Genomic DNA, 12,084 nt, shown 5'->3' on the forward strand with positions numbered 1-12,084 from the left:
AAGTCTTAAATGAGATGTAATATAAATGGCTAAGGACCATAAGTCATAGTTTTAATAAACCCTGTTGTTTATTAGTGATGATCTTGGGTGCATCCTCTATCCTCACTGAATTTCAAATTCTTTCCCTACAAAATGTAGATAATTTTTATGGTATATGATTGAAAAATACATGGTATATGCTAGAAATAGAGGAAGGGAAGTGTTATCTGAATGATCTGTTTACCAAGGGCTTTTAAATGCTGTTATCGGTGCACAGTGAATGGTCATTGGGCATGAGTGTCTCCTTCATGCTGACAGGACAGCCAGGCATCTATGTTAGAGACAATGCCTGTCTCTGTGACCATTCTGCCACCAACTCTAAGAAAGAGGAAAATGTCCAAGAAGGAATTTGAAGGGAGAGTAAGGCGCTTGTCTTGGTTCTGTGCTTGGAACACTATGGCTGTGGAGAGAGGGAGGCAAGAGGTAGTTCAGTGGAGGAGAAGACTTAGCGTGTCCATCCATCCTCCCATCCCACAGAGCAAGGTTTGTGCTGGAACACAGCCTTGGGTTCTCCACAGTTTGGGCAAGTAGGAGGGTCACTGTTGGTTACACGTGTACATAACTTAAGATTAACCGTGTAGTGTGTGTAAAACTTTAACAGCTTCCTCTCAGAAACAACCGTCCACCATCTCTCCTTTCCTCCCTCCCTTACTTCCTTTGTCTCTGAGAGAGAGAGAGAGAGAGAGAGAGAGAGAGAGAGAGAGAGATGCTTTTCATGCTGTCTTCCCCAAATTTCCTCTATAGCTTTTGAAAAATGCTTCAATTCAGTCATTGTCTGAATTTTGGCTAATTGTACATAGAATAAAGAATAAAAGGTCTGCGCAGGAAAAAGCAATTATTTTAGTGGTTGCATTTAGGGTTGTCAAACTGGTAGTGTCTGATACTGCTGTTGCCCACTAAATGGGTCGAGTGAGCCTTATTTAAGATGGCCTCCTCAGTATTCCATCCCTCACACCAAAGCCTCCTTAGTGCAAGCTTTCAGTGAGACATTTAATGTGCTCTTCAAAAGAAATACACACAGGATCACAGAGCTGTAATTTAAGATTGTCTTACAACTATTTACCAGTGTTTTCTTACCAACCATTTGACACTTATGTGATTAAAAAACACTTTTAGAAACTGAAACAAAAATAAATAAATGGAAGTTTCTCAGAGTTCCTCCTTCCTCCAAGATGTTTGTCTCTGAGTTACTGTGGAAACAGACACCTGGTAACCCACAGCACTGGGCTTCTGGGGTAAGGAACACAAGGTCATGTTTCCCTGTCGTTCACAAGAACACAGTTACACAGAACAGAACGATCAGAGAGCATGCGTGCCCAGGAGGGAAAAATAACATGTGTGGCTTTCATGTTACAGAATGCGCTTTCTAAAATGACCAAAACTTGTGTGTGCTGTGGCTGGCGATATCGAAAGATACAGTTCCTTACGACGTCTTTCTCTTGGAGCATCACGGCTGCTTGTGGCCTTGCTCCAGTCTCTGGAATATGGATTATTTAATTTTTTGCACATGCTCCTTGAAAGTTGAGAAAAATTTCCTTAAGAGTTCAGAGTCAAAACAAAGTGCTGATCACCTATGACAAGCTTAAAAGAAGAGGAAGTGGTCTTACAAAATGGGGCAGACCCGGGGGTTCATTGCTTCAGGATTTTTTTTTCCTTTGTAGAGCTTCCTGTTTTGGGTTTGTCTTAACCACCCCTGACATGAAGTGAGAAAAACAGCATGCGATGTCCCTGTGAGATAGGACTGAAGCGTTTCCGTTTCACTTCTAACCTTCTTCACCAGACTTTTGCATGTGTGGTGCTCATGTAAGATTTCAGCAAGACCACATCCTCAGACCCTTACAGCCCAGCATAGCTCCGCTTTCCAGAGAGGACAGCTGTCCTAGAGCGCTTGCCCTGTCCGCCAGTGGTGCTCCTGGAAGTATGCAGTGCGTGTCAGCCTGCTGCTGCAGTTCAAGTCTTTGTGGAGCCTTTTCCTGTTACAGCATTTTAAAATGTATGCTTGCGACTCTTTTGTCTTGCTGCCCATTTATGAACCACCTGAAGTCACATTGTTGTCTTCCTCGTTCTGGCCACCATAGTGCCTGTTTTCTACCCATGACACCATGGTGCCTCCAAGTCACTAGATTCATGTTCTTCCCAAGCTGTGCCTCCAGGATAAGGTAGCTGTGAATGCAGAAGCTCTCCAGTATCTGTAGATGAGAGTCCAATTCAGGCAGTCAGTGGCTGTTACGGTCTCACCTACCTCTGTAGGAGGAGTGTCTGCTGACCATGACACTCTTGCCATGACAGAGCACCATGACCAAGGTAACTTATGAAAGAAAGCATCCATATGCCCATGAGACTATCATCACCATCAAAGTCATCGAAATATCTGTTACTTCCAAAGATACTTTCTTTCTCTTTTACCATTATGTTATTGAGTTTTAAGAATACTTATAATTCCAGGAACCAAAGGCAGGCAGATCCCTGTGAGTTTCAAACCAGCCAGGGATACACAAAGGCACTGCCTCAAAAATAAACACCAAGATTTACCCGGCTAACTTCAAGTAGAATTAAGTTGACCTAGTAGACTAGTAGTTAACTAGTAGACTAAGACAGTTATGGGTGCTGTGTCATATAAATGTCCAGAGCTTATTTTCCTGGAATAACTTCAACTTCATTACCTTAGTCATCCCTCCAAATTCCCCATAGTCCCTCAGACCGACCATCTGACTATTTCTGTGTATATGTTAGCGTACAGTAGCCCCATCTCTCTGTCAAGTTTATTTTATTAGAATAATGTCTATGTAGAACATTACCCTGGTGGTTTGAATGAAGATGACTCCCATAGGCCCAAGGAGAGTGCCACTGCTAGGAGGTGCAGCCCTGTTGGAGTAGGTATGGCCTTACTGTTGAGGAAGTATGCCACTGGGTGTGGGCACTGAGGTTTGAGGTGCTCAAACTAGGGCCAGCATCATCCCTCTCTTCCTGCCGATTGCTGTCTGGACACAGAACCCTCAGCTCCTTCTCCAGCACCATGTCTGCCTGCGTGCTGCCGTGCTTCCTGCCAGGATGATAATGGAATAAGCCGGTGAACCTGTCGGCCAGGCCCAACTAAATGCTTCCCTCTATAAGATTTGCCATGGTCGTGGTGTCTGTGTCTCCTCAACAATAGGAAACCCTACTAAGGCAATCTCATACTTTTAATGACTTCTTCTATTTCTTTAGGAGTTATGAGGCTGTATAAATAGTTTACCTGATCTTGATTTAACTTTGTTAAGTGGTGTCTGTCTAGAAAATCGTCCATTTTGTTAAGATTTTCCAATTTTGTAGAGTATAGGCTTTTGAGGTAAGACCTAATGGTTGTTTGAACTTCCTCAGTGTCGGTTGTTATGTCTCCCTTTTCATTGCTGATTTTGTTTATTTGGATACTGTCTCTCTGTCTCTTGGTTAGTTTGGCTAAGGGTTTGTATGTCTTGTTGATCTTCTCAAAGAACCAGCTCTTGGCTTCATTGAGTCTTTGTATTGTTTACTGCTTTCTTTGTTTCTAACTGGTTGGTTTCAGCCCTGATTTTGATTATTCCCCACCTTCCACTCCTCTTTGATACGCTTGCTTCTTTTTCTCTAGAGCTTGCAGGTGTACTTTTAAATTGCTGATATGAGAACTTTCTAATTTCATTCTGAAGGAACTTAGTGCCATGGACTTTCCTTAGTGCCGCTTTCATTGTGTCCTGTAACTTTGAGTATATTGTGCCTTCATTTTCCTTTAATTCTAGAAAGTCTTTAATTTCTTTATTTCTTCCCCGATGCAGAGGTCATTGAGTAGAGAGTTGTACAGTTTCCATGAGTGCGTAGGCTTTCCAGTGTTTCTGTGGTTGAAGTCCAGCTTTAATCCATGGTGGTCTGATAAAATACAAGGCATTATTTCAACTTTTTTGTATCTGTTGAGGCTTGCTTTATAACTGACTATATGGTCAATTTTAGAGAAGGATCCATGAGGTGCTGAGGTGTTTTTTTGTGTGTTTGGGTGAAGTATTCTATAGCTGTCTGTTAGGTCCATTTGATTCATACTGCCTGTTTCATTACTTCTCTGTTTAGCTTTTGTCTGGATGACCTGTCAATTGGTGAAAGTGAGGTATTCAAGTCTCCCACTATTAATGTGCAATTTAAGCTTTAGCAATATTTCTTTTACAAATATGGGTACCCTTGTGTTTGGAACATAAATGTTCAGAATTTAGACATTATCATGGTAGATTTTTCCTTTGATGAATATGAAGTGTCCTTCCCTATCTCTTTTGATTAATTTTGGTTGAAAGTCTATTTTATCAGATATTAGAAAGGCTATTCCAACTTGCTTCTTGGGTCTGTTTTCTAGCCCTTTACTCTGAAGTAATGTCGATCTTTATTGCTCAGGTGTGTTACTTGTATGCAGCAGAATGCATGCAGGAGCCTGTTTTCAAATCCTTTCTGTTAGCCTGTGTCTTTTCATTAGGGAATTGAGTCCAGTGATGTTGATAAATATTAATGACCAGTGATTGTTATTTCCTGTTATTTTTATGTTGGTGGTGTTAGTCTGTCTCTCTGTCTCTGTGCCTCTCTCTCTCTCTCTCTCTCTCTCTCTCTCTCTCTCTCTCTCTCTCTCTCTCTCTGTGTGTGTGTGTCCTTTCCTTGTTTTTACCAGTATGGAATTGCTTATTTCCTGTGTTTTCTTAGATGTAGTTATCCTTCTTGGGTTGGAGTTTTCCTTCTAATATTTTCTGTAGGGTTGAATTTGTGGATAGATAGTGTTTGAATTTGAATTTGTCTTGAAATATCTTGTTTTCTCCATCTATGGAGATTTGCTGGGTGATTAAGAGTTTTGTCTGGGTTGGCAGCCATAGTGTTTTAGAGATTGAAAGACGTCTGTCTAGGCTCTTTCTAGCTTTTACAGTCTCTGTTGAGAAGTCAGGTGCGATTCTGATATGTCTGCCTTTGTATGTTACCTGGCATTTTTCCATTGCTGCTTTTAATATACTTTCTTGGTTCTGTAGATTTTGTATTTTGATTATTATGCACTGGGAGGATTTTCTTTTCTAGTCTAATTGGTAGTTTATAAGCTTCTTGTATCTATAGGCATCTCTTTCTTTAGTTTGGGAAAGTTTTCTTCTATGATTTTGCTGAGAATATTTTCTGGGACTTGGAGCTCGGTCTCTTCTTCTATTCCTGTTACTCTTAGGTTAGGTCTTTTCATCATATCCCATATTTCCTGGATGTTTTGGGTCAGGAATTTTTTTAGCTTTAACATTTTCTTTAACTGAAGTCTCAATATCTTCTATTGTATCTTCTATGCCTGAAATTCTCCCTTCCATCTCCTGTATTCTGTTGATGCTTTTCTTCCCTAGGTTTTCCTCTCCAGGATTCCCTCCATTTGTGTTTCCTTTATTGCTTCTATTTCTACAATCAGGTCTCACACAGTTTTATTTCCTTCATCTGTTTAATTGTATTTTCCTGAATTTCTTTAAGAGACATATTCATTTCCTCTTTAAAGACCTCTATCATCTTTATAAGATTGGATTTAAGGTAATTTTCTTGTGCTTCTGTTGTGTTAGGATATTCAGAGCTTGATGTAGTGAACTAGCTGTGCTTTGGAGGTGTCCCATTGCCCCAGCTTTTGTTGATTGTGTTCTTTCAAGGGCTATTGGCCATCTGGATGTTTTTGGTCCCTGGATGTTCTTGTTGTAGAAAGTATTGGGAGTGGGGTGAACCTCGATGGTCTTGGTGTGGCAGGTCTCTGATGGGTATCTTTGGGCTATTTGGTTCTGGACATGCAGGTCTGTATAGTTCAAGAGAGACAGGTCCAATTAAGGTGGGAAGAGAGGTGGCAGGAGAATGGAAGTCCCTCTGGGCTAGCAGGTTGCTCAGAACAGCTTGACTTGACCCAGATGGCTCAGAGAGCAGGGAAGATGGGGGGTGGGGGGCTTATCAGTATGGTTTAAGAGTCTGATGGAGCTTCTGGTTTCTGCCTGCACCGGGAGCTGACCTGTTGCCACAGTTCTCTGTACCCAGATCTTGTAGGGAGAGAGCAAGACTCTCAGGAGTGCAGACAATCCTGAGAGCTCAGAGGAGATCACCACTTTTGCTTATATTCCTGGCCCAAGAGGAACCCATCTGGAGCCCTCTGGACACAGTCTGGGACACAATCTTTCTGGTTTCCACTTGGACCCGGAGCTGAAAGCACTGACACACCTGAGAGCAGAGGTAAGACCACCACTCCACCTGGATCCCACAGGACATAGGAACTGAGGAGCAGTCTGGGAAAGGATCCTTCCAATATCCACCTGCACCCAGAGTTGATCCTGTGACACAGCTCCTTGTGTACCCGGATCCCTCTGGGAGAAAGGTGGTCTCCAGGAGTGCTGACACATAGGCTTGCAGGAGGGTCAAGCCACTGTCAGAGTCAGCAAGACCAGCTAACACCAGAAATGAGCAGATGGTGAGAGGCAAGCACAAGAACCTAAGCATCAGAAACAATGACTAGTTGGCATCTTCAGAACCCAGCTTCCCCACCACAGCAAGCCCTGGATACCCCAACACACCAGAAAAGCAAGACAGGTAGAAGCCCTTACAAAGGAAACACAAAAATCCCCTACAGAATTACAGGAAAATACAACCAAATGGGTGAAGGAATTGAACAAAATCATCCAGGACCTAAAAATGGAAATATAAACAATGAAGAAATCACAAAGGGAGACAATCCTGGAGATAGAAAACCTAGGAAAGAGATTGGGAGTCATAGATGCAAGCGTCACCAACAGAGTACAAGAGATAGAAGAGAGAATCTCAGGAGCAGATACCATAGAAAACATTGACACAACCGTCAAAGAAAAAGTAAAAGGTAAAAAGCTCCTAACCCAAAATATCCAGGAAATCCAGGACACAATGAGAAGATCAAGCCTAAGGATAATAGGTATAGAGGAGAGTGAAGACACCCAGCTCAAAGGACCAGAAAATATCTTCAACACAATTATAGAAGAAAACTCCCTTAACCTAAAGAAAGAGAAGCCCATAAAAATACAAGAGGCCTACAGAACTCCAAATAGATTGGACTAGAAAAGAAAGTCTTCCTGGTACATAATAGTCAAAACACCAAATGCACAAAACAAAGAAAGAATATTAAAAGCAGGAAGGGAAAACAGTCAAGTAACATATTAAGGCAGACCTATCAGAATTATACCAGACTTCTAACCAGAGACTATGAAAGCCAGAAGATCCTGGGCAGATGTCATATAGACCCTAAGAGAATACAAATGCCAGCCCAGGATACTATATCCAGCAAAACTCTCAATTGACATAGAGGGAGAAACCAAGATATTCCATGACAAAAGCAAATTCTCATAATATCTTTCCACAAATCCAGCCCTACAAAGGATAATAGATGGAAAACTCCAACACAAGGAGGGAAACTATACCCTAGAAAGAGCAAGAAAGTAATCTTCTTGCAACAAACCCGAAAGAAGAGAGCCACACAAACATAATTCTACCTCTAACAACAAAACTAACAGGAAAAAAATCCTATTTCTTAATATCTCTTAACATCAATGGAGTCAATTCCCCAATAAAAAGACATAGACTAACATACTGGATACATAAAGAGGACCCAGCATTTTGCTGCATACAGGAAACACACCTCAGAGACAGGCACAGACACTACATCAGAGTAAATGGCTGGAAAACAACTTTCCAATCAAATGGTCCCCAGAAACAAGCTGAAGTAGCCATTCTAATATCAAATAAAATTGACTTTCAACCAAAAGTTATCAAAAAACCAAAAAAAAAAAAAAAATAAGGAAGGACACTTCATACTGATCAAAGGAAAAATCCACCAAGATGAACTGTCCATCCTGAACATCTGTGCTCCAAATGGAAGGGCACCTACATTCATTAAGACAAAACAAAACAAAACAAAACTTACTAAAGCTCAAAGCACACATTACACCATACACAATAATAGTGGGAAACTTCAACACACCACTCTCATCACTGGACAGATCATGGAAACAGAAACTAAACAGAGACACAGAGAAACTAACAGAAGTTATGAACCAAATGGATTTAACAGATATCTATAGAACATTTCATCCTAAAACAAAAGAATATACCTTCTTTTCAGTACCTCATGGTACCTTCTCCAAAACTGACCATATAATCAGTCACAGAATAGGCGTCAACAGATACAAGAAGATTGAAATAATTCCATGCATCCTATTAGATCACCACAGACTAAGGTTGGTCTTCAATAACAACAAAAACAACAGAAAGCTCACATATACATGGAAGTTGAACAATGCTCTACTCCATGATAACTTGGTCAAGGAAAAAATAAAGAAATTAAAGACTTTTTAGAATTTAATGAAAATGAAGATACAACATAACCAAACTTATGGGACACAATGAAAGCAGGGCTAAGAGGAAAACTCATAGCTCTGAGTGGCTCCAAAAACAAAATGGAGAGAGCATACACTAACAACTTGACAACACACCTAAAAACTCTAGAACAAAAGGAAGCAAATACAACCAGGAGGAGTAGAAGGCAGGAAATAATCAAACTCAGAGATGAAATCAACCAAGTAGAAACAAAAAGAACTATACAAAGAATCAACAAAACCAGGAGCTGGTTCTTTGAGAAAATCAACAAGATAAATAAACTCTTAGCCAGACTAACCAGAGGGCAAAGAGAGAGTATCCAAATTAACAAAATCAGAAATGAAAAGAGAGACATAGCAACAGAAACTAAGGAAATTTAAAAAAATCATCAGATCCCACTACAAAAGCCTATGCTCAACAAAACTGGAAAATCTGGATGAAATGGACAATTTTCTAGACAGATACCAAGTACCAAAGTTAAATCAAGATCAGATAAACCATCTGAACAGTCCCATAACTCCTAAAGAAATGGAAGGAGTTATTAAAAGTCTCCCAACTAAAAAAAAAAAAGATCACAGGAGCAGATGGGTTTAGTGCAGAATTCTATCAGACCTTTATAGAACACCTAATACCAATGCTGTCCAAACTATTCCAAACAGAAGGAGCACTACCCAGTTCCTTCTATGAAGCCACAATTACGCTTATACCAAAACCACACAAAGACTCAACAAAGAACTTTAGACCAACTTCCTTTACAAATATTGATGTAAAAATAGCCAATAAAATTCCCATAAACTGAATCCAAGAACACATCAAAACAATCATCCACTGTGATCAAGTAGGATTTATCCTAGGGATGCAGGGATGGTTCAATATATGGAAATCCATCAACATAATCCACAACATAAACAAACTCAAAGAACGAAAAACACATGATCATTTCATTAGATGCATTTAGACAGAATTCAACACCCCTTCATGTTAAAAGTCTTAGAAAGATCAGGAATTCAAGGCCCTTACCTAAACATTGCAATATACAGCAAACCAGTAGCTGGCATCACACTAAATGGAGAGAAGCTTGAAGCAATCCCACTAAAATCAGGGACTAGACAATGCTGCCCACTCTCTTCCTACCTATTCAGTATAGTGCTCAAAGTCCTAGCCAGAGCAATCAGACAACAAAAGGAGGTCAAAGGGATACAAAGAGGAAAGGAAGAAATCAAAATATCACTATTTGCAGATAATATGATAGTGTATTTAAGTGACCCCAAAATTCCACTAAAGAACTCTTAAACCTTATAAACAACTTCAGCAAAGTGGCTGGATATAAAATTAACTCAAACAAATCAGTAGCCTTCCTCTACTCAAAGGATAAACAGGCTGAAATAGAAATTAGGGAAACGACAACCTTCACAATAGTCACAAATAATGCAAAATACCCTGGTGTGACTCTATACAAGCAAGTGAAAGATCTGTATGATACGAACTTCAAGTCTCAGAAGAAAGAAATCCAAGAAGATCTCAGAAGATGGAAAGATCTCCCATGCTCATGGATTGGCAGGATTAATATAGTAAAAATGGCCATCCTGCCTCAAACAATCTACAGATTGCAATCCCCAACAATATTCCAACTCAATAGAGTTAGAAAGAGCAATTTGCAAATTCAGTTGGAATAACAAAAAACCCAGGATAGTGAAAACTATCCTTAACAATAAAAGAACTTCTGGGGGAATCACCATCCCTGACCTCAAGCTGTATTACAGAGCAATAGTGATATAAAAAAACAAAACAAAAACAAAACTGTATGGTATTGGTGCAGAGACAGGAAGGTAGATCAATGGAAGAGCTTGAAGGGGCTCGAGACCCCATATGTACAACAATGCCAAGCAACCAGAGCTTCCAGGGACTAAGCCACTACCTAAAGACTATACATGGACTGACCCTGGACTCTGACCTCATAGGTAGCAATGAATATCCTAGTAAGAGCACCAGTGGAAGGGGACGCCCTGGGTCCTGCTAAGACTGAACCCCCAGTGAACTAGATTGTTGGGGGGAGGGCGGCAATGGGGGGAGGATGGAGAGGGGAACACCGATAAGAAAGGGGAGGGGGGAGGGGGATGTTTGCCCGGAAACCGGGAAAGGGAATAACACTCGAAATGTATATAAGAAATACTCAAGTTAATAAAAAAAAAAAAAAAGAATTGAAGACCCAGAAATGAAACTACACACCTATGGTCACTTAATTTTTGACAAAGGAGCTAAAACCATCCAGTAGAAAAAAGCGTTTTCAACAAATGGTGCTGGTTCAACTGGTGGTCACCATGTAGAAGAATGGAAATCAAGCCAATCTTATCACCCTATACAAAGCTCAAATCCAAGTGGATCCAGGACCTCCACATAAAACTAGATACACTCAAATTAACAGATGAAAATGTGGGGAAGAACCTCAAACGCATAGGCACTGGGGAAATTTTCTTGAACAGGACACCAGTGGCTTATGGTCTAAGATCAAGAATCAACAAATGGGACTTCATAAAATTGCAAACCTTCTGTAAGGCAAAGGACACCATCATTAGGACAAAATAGCAACCAACAGATTGGGGAAAGAATCAAATAACCCTATTAAAAATGGGGTATAGAGCTAAAAGAACTCTCAACTGAGGGATATCAAATGGCTGAGAAGCACCTAAAGAAATGCTCAACATGCTTAGTCATCAGGGAGATGCAAATCAAAACAACCCTGAGATTTCACCTCACACCAGTGAGAATGGCTAAGATCAAAAACTCAGGTGACAGCAGATGCTGTCGAGGATGCGGAGAAAGAGAAACACTCCTCCATTGTTGGTGGGATTGCAGACTGGTACAACCATTCTGGAAATCAGTCTGGAGGTTCCTCAGAAAACTGGACATTGCACTACCTGAGGACCCAGCTATACCTCTCTTGGGCATATACCCAAAAGATGCCCCAACATAACAACACATGCTCTACTATGTTCATCGCAGTCTTATTTATAATAGCCAGAAGCTGGAAAGAACCCAGATGCCCTTCAACAAAGGAATGGATACAGAAAATGTGGTACATCTACACAATGGAATATTACTCAGCTGTCAAAAACAATGACTTCATGAAATTCATAGGCAAGTGCATGGAAGTAGACAATATCATCCTGAGTGAGATAACACAGTCACAGAAAGACAAAACAAAAAACACATGGTGTGCACTCACTGATGAGTGGATATTAGCCCAAAAGTTTGCAAATAAAAAATCCAATAAAAATGAAGTAAAAATAAATATTAAAAAAAAAGTCTGGTGGAGGTGGAAGAGAGGTGGTGAGAGAATAATGGAGGTCCCTCCTGGATAGTTTAAAATAATGTTTTAAAGAATGGACTAACCTTTATGATTAATGAAAATGTTCTACTAGAGAGGCTCATTGGCTCTAGATGTTATATTTTGAAATGATTTTTTTTTTTGGAAATTTACCCTGATAATTGTCAATCCTCTTCTCAAAATTAAATATTGCCAAAACTTATTTGCAATTTTATTTCCCAAGAGCGTCTGACATCATCTACAATGATGTCAATTAAAAACAAAATTGCAAAAGTATAAATTTTGATAACCTAATTAGTAATTTGTGGAGAAAAATAAGTCAGAAAAATCTTATG

The 12,084-nt window shown here is 40.1% G+C and overlaps 1 protein-coding gene across 7 annotated transcripts in view; it reads left to right on the forward strand.

Moving 5' to 3' along the window:
* The window catches only part of Ccdc146 (coiled-coil domain containing 146), a 144,842-nt gene that overhangs the window by 10,778 nt on the left and 121,980 nt on the right, over positions 1 to 12,084 (forward strand). The window contains exon 1 of one of the 7 annotated variants that reach the window (XM_087658549.1): positions 4,272 to 6,255. The gene's annotated coding sequence lies outside the window, so the exon portion shown is untranslated. 7 annotated transcript variants of the gene reach the window in all.

Source organism: Rattus norvegicus, chromosome 4 (assembly GCF_021556685.1).
Source record: "Rattus norvegicus strain SHRSP/BbbUtx chromosome 4, alternate assembly SHRSP_T2T, whole genome shotgun sequence".
Taxonomy (NCBI): Eukaryota; Metazoa; Chordata; class Mammalia; order Rodentia; family Muridae; genus Rattus; species Rattus norvegicus.